Raw genomic sequence first — 9,685 nt, 5'->3', positions numbered from 1 at the left:
GAAATACAAAAATGAAAGTGTGACTACATTTCATGTTACTGTCTAAAAATGAAAAACAAAATGCAAATATACATTGTGGTCAAACAAAACTCATTTCCATTCCAATATAGGTTGATGAAGTCAAGGTCCTGCTAGATCTCCATGCACTTTTTACAGTGCTGATTATCTGACAGCCTGAGGCAGTGGTTGAAAATCTTGAATGTCTCTTTATGGTTTAAGTATCTAATATCAAAAAGTATAGTATCAAATTTTATGACTGAGTTTGTTCTGCTTCACAACTTACTTGATGTATACCTCAGAGCTTTATTGAGGGGCTTTTCCACATCAACATATTAAATCTCTGCAAGATAATTACGTACTACAATGCAAACTTTCTCTCGGCTACAGAAACTGGAAAAAATGAATCTGTTAGCAATTACTTACTGTTTAACTACCATAATGTTATTTCAGGATATCACTGATTTTATGAAATTCTACACGTTTATGCGCTTGAATTTGGGACAGGGGGGATACTTATACTGTGTACATTATGCTCAAATTACATTTGGGATTTGATTAGTTTTGACATTCTCTATAGATCTCACAGATCTTCTCTTCGCGCTCTGTGATCTTGCTTCCATCTGTCAAAATGTATTGTATGCTTTTTAATTGGTCCTCGTTTCAGTCTTGATTATAAGGCTCAATAACAGTTATTACGAATTTCTTTATTATTGTTTTAATTTTAGCAGCGTAATCTTGTTGGTCTGAGGTGCAGGTAATGCATACTGTACATAGGACGGAAATACTGGAATTACAATATTATACAACACTGTTTAATTGACTGTAATTGATGTTATGAGACTAATTCAAAGGCATTACAACAGTCACATGGCACCTGCAGTGCACAGGGACGTCATAACCAATGAATGATGATGTGTCCAAAAAACCTGTATGTCCTGCTTTGTACTATGTGCCCAGTGTAGTTTAGTACAATTAAATAATAGTTATATTTAGTCCATTACTAAATCTTGCAATTGCATCTAACTTCAGGGCTAAAATGTTGTTAATGTTGTAATATAGGCTAGTAATTTGACATTGGTCCAGAGAATGTGCTACACTGCCCTCTAGTGTCTGTTTGTACTTTCACTTTCAAGCACATGCGAATAAACACATGCAACTTCAATAGGTTATGGGCCCAGAGTGTTGCTGAAAAGGCTGTTTTACACAGAATTGGTGTGGCATAAACAGTGTTGTGGGATTCACAATGGAAGATAAGCTGTTTATTGAGAAGCTGAGCGGACCAGAGAACTGGGCAACGTGGAAATTTCAGATTGAACACTTTCTGAAGGCGAAAGGGCTATGGGGCATGGTCATGGAAACGGAAACCGTAGCAGCAGATGCTAACGCACAGACTCGAGCAGAATTCCAAAAACCTAAAGAGATTTTCTGTGCTAGTGCTGAATGTAAGTACACCCCAATTGTACCTAATAACAAGCTGTCAGACTCCAAAAGAAGCGTGGGACACGCTAAGAGGACACTTTGAAAGAGACACTCTTGCTAATAAGTTGTTTCTCAAGAAGAAATACTTCAGATGTGAAATGAAAGAAGGAGAAAATATTACATTTGAAACGAATGAAGGACTGACTGATAGACTAGGAGCAATAGGTACTCAGATTGCTGAAGAAGATCAGATTGTAACACTGCTGGGTAGCCTGCCACCAAGCTATGCAACAATTGTCACTGCACTAGAGACAAAAATGGACAATTTAATACTGCAGTTTGTACAGCAAGCGCTGATAAATGAAGAGCAAAAGCGTTTGCGTGCTATTGATGGTGGTGCTAGTGCTAGTGCATCAGGAAGTGCATCAGCCATATAATCCCAAGGCAGTAGGAGCAGTCAAATATAGCTCATATCGATGTTACAATTGTGGGAAGGAAGGTCACCTGAGACGGGACTGTAAAAGTTGGAAAAAGAAAAAGAAAACCCACAAGGCCAAAAGCATGGTGTGTGAAGATACAGAGAGTTTGTCTGAGAGCGCCTTTGTGGCTAAAGAGAAAAATCAGAATGAGATACCACAACAGGTTGAGTGGTTGATAGACTCTGGTGCATCAAAGCACATGACATGTCACAGAGAGATTCTACAAGATTACCAGGAATTTCAAAAACCACAGTCAGTCAAACTTAGTGATGGCAGGGTGGTTGACGCCCTAGGACTTGGAAACGTCAAATTGAGAATGACATTCAAAGTCAGCGATATAAAAACTGTCAAGATGTATGATGTGCTGTATGTTCCCAAGTTGTTTGGAAATCTTTTCTAGTTGGGAGCTGCTGTCAGAAAAGGTAATACAGTGAAGTTCAATAAGTTTCGTTGCTACATGCGTGGAAAAGATGGCGATCTTTGTGGAATGGGGACACAAAGAGCTGATGGGATTTATCAGCTGGATGTCGAAGGAAGCTCATCTGTCTGTCATGGTGCATCAAGTGCATCGGTAGCTGCCAGTCTATGGCATCAGAGACTGGGTCATACGACCAAATTGAAAGAACTGAAAAAACTGACGAAAGGTGTGGACTTTTGTGCCGAGAAAGAATCACCCTTCTGTGAAGCATGTGTTGAGGGTAAACTGTCTCGAAAGCCATACAAACCAGTGGGAGAAATTCGTACCAAGCACAAGCTACAGCTAGTTCATAGTGATGTCTGTGGTCCCATGCAGATTGAATCTGTAAGTGGATTGAAGTACTTTGTAACTTTCATTGATGACTACTCGAGATGCTGCAAAGTATACTTCATGAAACAAAAGAATGAGGTGAGAATTCAAGAAAACATTCACCAATGAGAGTGGCCGAAAAAATCATTAGATTGATAACAGACAATGGAGGAGAATACACATCCAGAGAATTTCAGGAATACCTGAAGGATCAAGGTGTTCACCATGAAATGACTGTACCATATGCACCACAGCAAAATGGTGTTGCAGAAAGAAAAAATAGGAAACTAGTCAAAGCAGCCAGAAGTATATTAGCTCATACTAAATTGCCAAAGATGTACTGGGTGGAAGCTGTGGCAACTGCAGCTTACATACAGAACAGGCTACCCACATCTGTTCTGAAGGAAGGTACGCCCTATCAAAGATGGTGTGGCAAAAAGCCAGATCTCTAAATATCAATTTATCATCAACAAGGGCTTGAAGAATGATACTAGGCCATCCTTTACGGCTGACAAAATCCCGATAGCCTGCTGCTGGGTGAAGTATGGGAACGTGAGTTCCATCCAGTGCACAAAACACATGGTGTGCCCGGTTGTTGCGGTCAGCAATCTCTTGCGCCTCGACAAGGTCGGGTAACTTTATATGTTGTTTGGCTTGTTCACGGATGGCAACGCATACTGCATACACACATCTATGGACAGTACTCTTGCTTACGCCAAAAGTTTGTCCCACAACAAGGTATTCTGCTCATGTTGCGAGTTTATAAAGCGCTATAACAATGCGCTCGTCTGTGGGGACAGGCTTTCGGCAGCAAACACTTGCAGGCGACACAGCAGGGCCTATCAGTTGGCACAATTCTTCGAATCCTGACCTGGTTAGCCTGAAGTTTTCCACCCACAGCTGATCAGTGAAGTGGGCCTTCACCAAATGAAAAAAACTCCCTAGACCGCCCTTGTTCCCAAATGTACGGAGGTCTGCGGGGAGTGCGTAAAATATGTAAAATCATTCTACGCCTTCTCCTTCTAGCAGCTATTAAAGTCAATAGCTCAATAGCCACAGCATTGATAATTCTGACTGCGGAGAGGAGGGCGTCCATTATAGCCTACACAAAACTCTTCCTCCAAATTAGACTCAGGACTCAGGTGATTGGAAACGGTCGCTGATGCGCATTTGGTTTGTCCGAATCACCGTGAATGCGCATAGCTAATGCGAACGAGCTGAATAGAAACCCACCTATTGCGGGAATGCGCTAAAATATTTTAACCCAGAAGATGGAAGCTGAATTTTGCTATCACAGAAGCAGCTCGTCTTCAAGTTAATGCAAAGCACCCGACAGAAAGCAGCCCCAGGTTAGATGGTCGCTAACCCACACTCTCTAGACGTCTCTAGGAAAACAACTAGACCAGTCCGTGAAAAGGTTACCAACGCTGTAGCAGTTTGGGTTGCCGGTGACTGTCGGCCCATCAGCATAGTTGAAGACGGTGGGCTGACTGAGGTGTTCCAAATTGCTTCAGGGAACAATTCTTACGATTTACCGTCGAGGGGCACCATTGTGAAAAAAAATACCATTTAACAACAGTGTCTAAAATACACGCCGTCTGAAGTGATTACTCGTTCATTTATAAAATGTAGTCTTTAGAAGAAAAACAAACTTTTAATAGCGATTAATCTAGATGAATGAATTTCATAATGTGAGATTAATTAGTACATTTTTATAAATCTTTTGACAGACCTAGAATAAACACATGCAACTTCAATAGTTCTGTCCATTCTACTGATCAATTTACTATTGGATAATAATTGTCTATGTACACGTAATGTAAAAAGGGATCATAACTTGTCTTTTGTATTATTTATAGAGACTGCTGAATTAATTTTAAATATAAACAAGCACCTCCGCAACAGTGACAAAGTGTCCCTGAGAAAATATGCATGACCTTCAATATCCCCTCACCCTTAAGAGTGTCTATTTGGTGAGCAATAATGCTGCTCTCAGCCTTAAAATGTCAGTCCACAAATCCCTCATATAATATATTTAAAGATCAACGATATTATTAATTAGGATCGTTCACGTTTCTTACCAATGTATTCTGGAACGAGGAAAAGCTACAGCAGACTCCCGCTGTTTGAAATCTGAAAAAAGACAAAACACAAATCTTTACATTATCTCCCGCTTATCATACAGTGTCATACTGTGGAATCCTTACCTCTCATATTCAAGTGAAAAACAATTTAGCCTTTATGAGACAGTTATCATTTCATTAGTGTTAAAATAACAGAAAATGTCTTATTTAAAGGAAGAAAACATCATAAAATGTAGCAATGTAGCAAACCTACTAAAGGAACTAAGCCTCACCTTATACAAGATATTTATAATCGCCGCTCAATTACAGCTGACTATCAGTTTTTGCACTGAACAACTTTAGTGATCTTACTTACTACTACTACTACTAGGCCTACTACAACTAATAATAATAATTATCAAAATCATTATTAAGATGAAGTACACACGAATTAAACTGTACGTATACATGATATAATTCCTTATATCATCACTAACTATGAAGGTTACAATATGCCTCCTTTTCATCTGTTGCTTTGTTCTTTCTTTATCAAGACAAACAGCACAACTTGTGAAGTCAACACTTACTCACCAGTTGTAGATCTTCAGAGTGTCTCTGGAGAACTGTCTCTTCAGCTTCAGAGAGGTTGCTTTTATGCTTCTCTCAGCCTGAGTCAGCGAAACACGTGGGTTGAGTGTAGAGGTGGAACACGTGGGACAAGTGTGAGGGTAAAAAAAAACGTTGCTTTTGTCTCATTTGTGGCAAAATCCCGCAGTACCTGTAATTCTTTTTTTTCCCCAAATGTTTTAGATCTAGGGTTTAATTAAGCATTATTTAAGCTACTTGTCTAATGGACTTCAGCTGTTAAATTGTACGACATCACCATTAAATTCTTAAAAAATTACAGAGAGCAGAAAGGAAGGTGACCATTTTGTCAGTTTTGCACTGTGGCCACTACCCCTGATAAGCAGTCACATTTCACTGAGGCACCATCCAGGGTAGCCTCTCTGACTTACCACTGAACACTCCAGTTGGAATTAATGAATACATAACATAAATAACTGAAGGAAATTAAAATCTGGTGTCTTAGTTGGTAGTAGACTTGTTGTATAAAACAAGCAATATGCCAAAAGTCAGAGTGGGGTTGGTAAAGGATTCCTCACAGCTGTGATTTGACCATGTGCCAAAGGTTATCACAACCATGATTCATCCAGTAAGGGATTATGTATAGTCCGCCGGTCAGTATTGGAAAAAAAATCCAGATGGGACGAGCAGGAATCCGACGCGCAGCAGAAGGATCGTGATTCGTCTTGAAAGGATTTATTTCCCGATACTGACCGGCGGACTATACATTATCCCTCTTATTATACGTCGACCTGCCAAAGCGATAAAGACATTCCACCAAAATACCTATATTTAATGCTTTTGTTGCCGTTCGTGACAGAACTTTAAAGTTTCAGGTGTTGTGTAGCAATCTATTACCAGCTGACTTCAAGTTACAGTGAATTTCCGTTATGTTAAGTAAACTGACTACTTGCAGAATTATATACAGTTAAGACACCCATTTAAACCCATTGATGGTGACTGACCAAGCATTACAAATACATTAAACCTTATTTTAAAAGACAACTGGACAAAATATAGCACAAACATAAATCCATGCAGGCTACAAAACATGGCCAGCAAACACTCACATATACATATACATATACACACACTGCATGCCTTTTTAATTTCTACTATGAGGTAGCATAGGCTATATCACAATCAAGTATCAACTGTACCCGATCTCTCACCTTGCTCATTTAGACCCCAAGATAAATAATTCTTATTACTTTCATGCTTGAAAAGACACCCATTATGTAGGACAGTTTTAATATCAAAAATATAACATTTTATTTTCATTTGCTTTGTTTGTTGTCTAACTTTGACTTCTAACCTGCTGATCGCGGGTACAGTTGATACATTGTGTCTCAACTGTACCCCCGCTGACCACCTCACGCTTTTCGCTAGGTTATGCAATGACCTTGCATGGCATGACAGCATAGAATATGTAGATTTATAGTGCACGGAATAACGTTTGCAATGATGAAAGTTGCGTTTGTTGCTCACGTATGATTAATAACATATTAATTGTAGAAGGGACATGATAAAAATCAAGATCTTACGTTGGTAAAAAAAACTTTCGCCGATATCTCCGTACCGGAGATGGGTTAGGTGCTCAAATTTCCCAAGATCAAAGAGGACGTATGTGCAAACTAAAAATCACGTCTCAGGATTGCTGTGCACTTAAGTTATTTTGGGTGTATCAACTGTACACATGTCTCAACTGTACTCAGTCTATACCCTATACTGTAAGTAAATAATCATAGCCTCCTCGTGTGCGTCTCATGTTCATTCAGCGTTTCTCTGACTCTGTGGGGCGCAGAGACGTGACCGAATAGACGCGATGAACGGGATATTTTCCCGTTGCAATGCCTTCCTTTATAGACAATAACGATCATACACCCCCATCGCACTCAAACAAAGAAATATTTTATTAATTAGCCTATTAAGTATTGTATTGTATTAATTAGCCTGTTGTTAACCTTTCCTAGTCGTAGTCGGCGATTACAGGGGAGACTTTTGTTTACTGCTCCAGAGCCGAAGTGTTCTATATTCTAAACTCCGGGGGTTATCTCCCTTTCCCTTCGGTCTGCGGTTGATGAGCAAATGAATGGCAACTTGATTTGGCCCGAGAATTTATTCTCCAAACTGGTTGCGCAGAGTTCAACGTTACAGCAACATCATTTTGCTCCGGTCGCTACATCTGATCTATCCGTGTGCATCGCCGTTCTCTCTTTCTCTCGCTCCTGGACAGTATCGTCAGAAATTGCACATCAAAAGGCACTTGCCATTTAAGTGAGCTGGGCAGTTAGTGGGCTCGACAGGTGTCTGCATGATACTGCCTTTAAGTAAATAATCATAGTCCCCTCATGTGCGTCTTATGTTCATCTAGTTATACACAGCTTATCATATCCCTAGACCTAACTGTAACCTTGACCTCTAACATAGCTTATAATGACCTCAATTAATGCAAGACGGTGCCTATACATTAGGTAAGTATTAAGACTATACTCACTAAGGACCAAGAATATAAAGAGAGGCTGAAAGATATAAATACTTTCAGAGCAAAAGTGAAGTCACCCATAAAATGCAATGCACCCTGGGATTAGGGATGGACACATCGTTGTGTCATGGAGCTGCTATTAGTCAGCAGAATACGGGTGTCTAGCGTTTTGTATAAAGAGCAAACCACCCCACAGTCGTGTTTGTGCCAGTATCCCTCTGCACATGGTAAGTGTTTCTTGGTTTTCTTTAAATCAAAATTAAATATATGTATTATAAATACTATATGGATTTACAAATTAACAAGTAATTCTCCTGCAACTCTCAGGCTTTTGTGATTACATATGAGCTACTACATAGAGATAAAAATATACTTCAATCATGTGCATCTGTCTGTAATATCCTTGTCAGATCTTGAACTAACATATATTGATTGTACTATTGCTCACTTAAACCTGAATACAGTCTAAATATTCCCGGCCATTATATGTTATTTTCAGCACATAAAGACACCTACTCCTCTCATCAGACGAACTGTTTCAGAGTATCACCAGAACTCCAGCATGGCTCTCTCTAAGTAATCCATTATCAATTTACTATTTTCATGTTGATTGTGAAGCATAACCAGCCAGTGTATTTTGTAGAAGAGTATCTGGGTTGAATGTAATATATTTGATTAAAATACAAATGATAACTCGAAGGGCACTCGGAGAGCGCAGAGCTCCGCCAAGACAATCTCACAATGTTGTGGATCCGCCCTAAGATTCAGATCCACTCCAAAATGTAATGGATCCTTCTTTGGAATTAATTCATTTAATTTGGATTCATTTCTGGCATCCAGATGTTATCCATTTTGTTCCAAGATTTCCTTGTCCCTAGCAACATGAACTGATATAAAAGTAAATGATATACCTTTATATTTCACATTTAAATGTGCTTATTAATTGATGACAGTGTCTATTACAGTTAATATACAGTATAGTGTAGATGCGCTTCATATCACTTTTGTCTGACTAACACCTTTTTCTACCCTTTTCTCAACAGGACTCAGCAGACATTTATGGATGTAGCTATTCCATCTCTCAAAAGAGGAGTAATTTCATTCAATGAACTTGCATGCAAACTCCTCGTTACCAATGTCTCATACATTCTTAAAACTCAAGTCATGTTTGAAGAACTCCGTAATATAATAGAGGCATCTCAGAAAAGCATCGGGCAGTCAGAGAGGGCAGCTAGCAGTGAACTGTACAAGATAGACACACATTATGAGGAACTCACAGTCCAAAAGGGAGTCCTTGAACAAAAGAAAAGAGAGAGAAAAACACAGAGAGATATCTTGACTGTACAATTGAGCCAGTGCAGGAAAACGTTAAATGCGTACTGCAAATCTTTGGAATGGGCCAAGAGAAAAGCTCGTGACGCTCAACACCGGCTTCAGAGCGAAGAACACAAGAAGAGGAAGTCACAGAAACTAAGAGATGCTGGTTATGGACTATTGGCCATCCCTATATATGGGTGGATAGCAGGTAAGATGTCTTCCCCCATGAGTCCTGTATGTTTTATACACAAAATGATGCAAATAATGTTTGAAGATGTTTTACCGAACAAGCCGAACACCGAACAATGGGTTCGTTGCATGATTGTTAAATCTCTTTTTTTTTAAATGGAAATTAATTCTGACCTTTTCTAGGACCAATCATGATTGATGCTGGTAAGAAAGACTATGACAACGCATCCTACGCGGCAAGACAAGCCACCATCGTGAAGGAAAGCTTTGAGGGAGACGTACGCAAATATTTCTCAAAGGTGTCCGAGTTTACTTCCGACAT

The 9,685-nt window shown here is 39.4% G+C and overlaps 1 long non-coding RNA gene across 1 annotated transcript; it reads left to right on the top strand.

Annotated features, from left to right (window-relative positions):
• The first annotated feature begins 8,396 nt into the window (after window positions 1-8,396).
• On the top strand, window positions 8,397-9,156 carry LOC116221385. Its single transcript, XR_004164096.1, has 2 exons — window positions 8,397-8,433; window positions 8,901-9,156. It is a non-coding gene; the product is annotated as an uncharacterized LOC116221385 (long non-coding RNA).
• The last annotated feature ends 529 nt before the right edge of the window (window positions 9,157-9,685 follow it).

This window comes from Clupea harengus, chromosome 8 (assembly GCF_900700415.2).
Source record: "Clupea harengus chromosome 8, Ch_v2.0.2, whole genome shotgun sequence".
Classification (NCBI taxonomy): Eukaryota; Metazoa; Chordata; class Actinopteri; order Clupeiformes; family Clupeidae; genus Clupea; species Clupea harengus.
The sequence above is the reverse complement of the archived record's forward strand: the minus strand, read 5'-3'. Positions and strand labels throughout refer to the sequence as shown.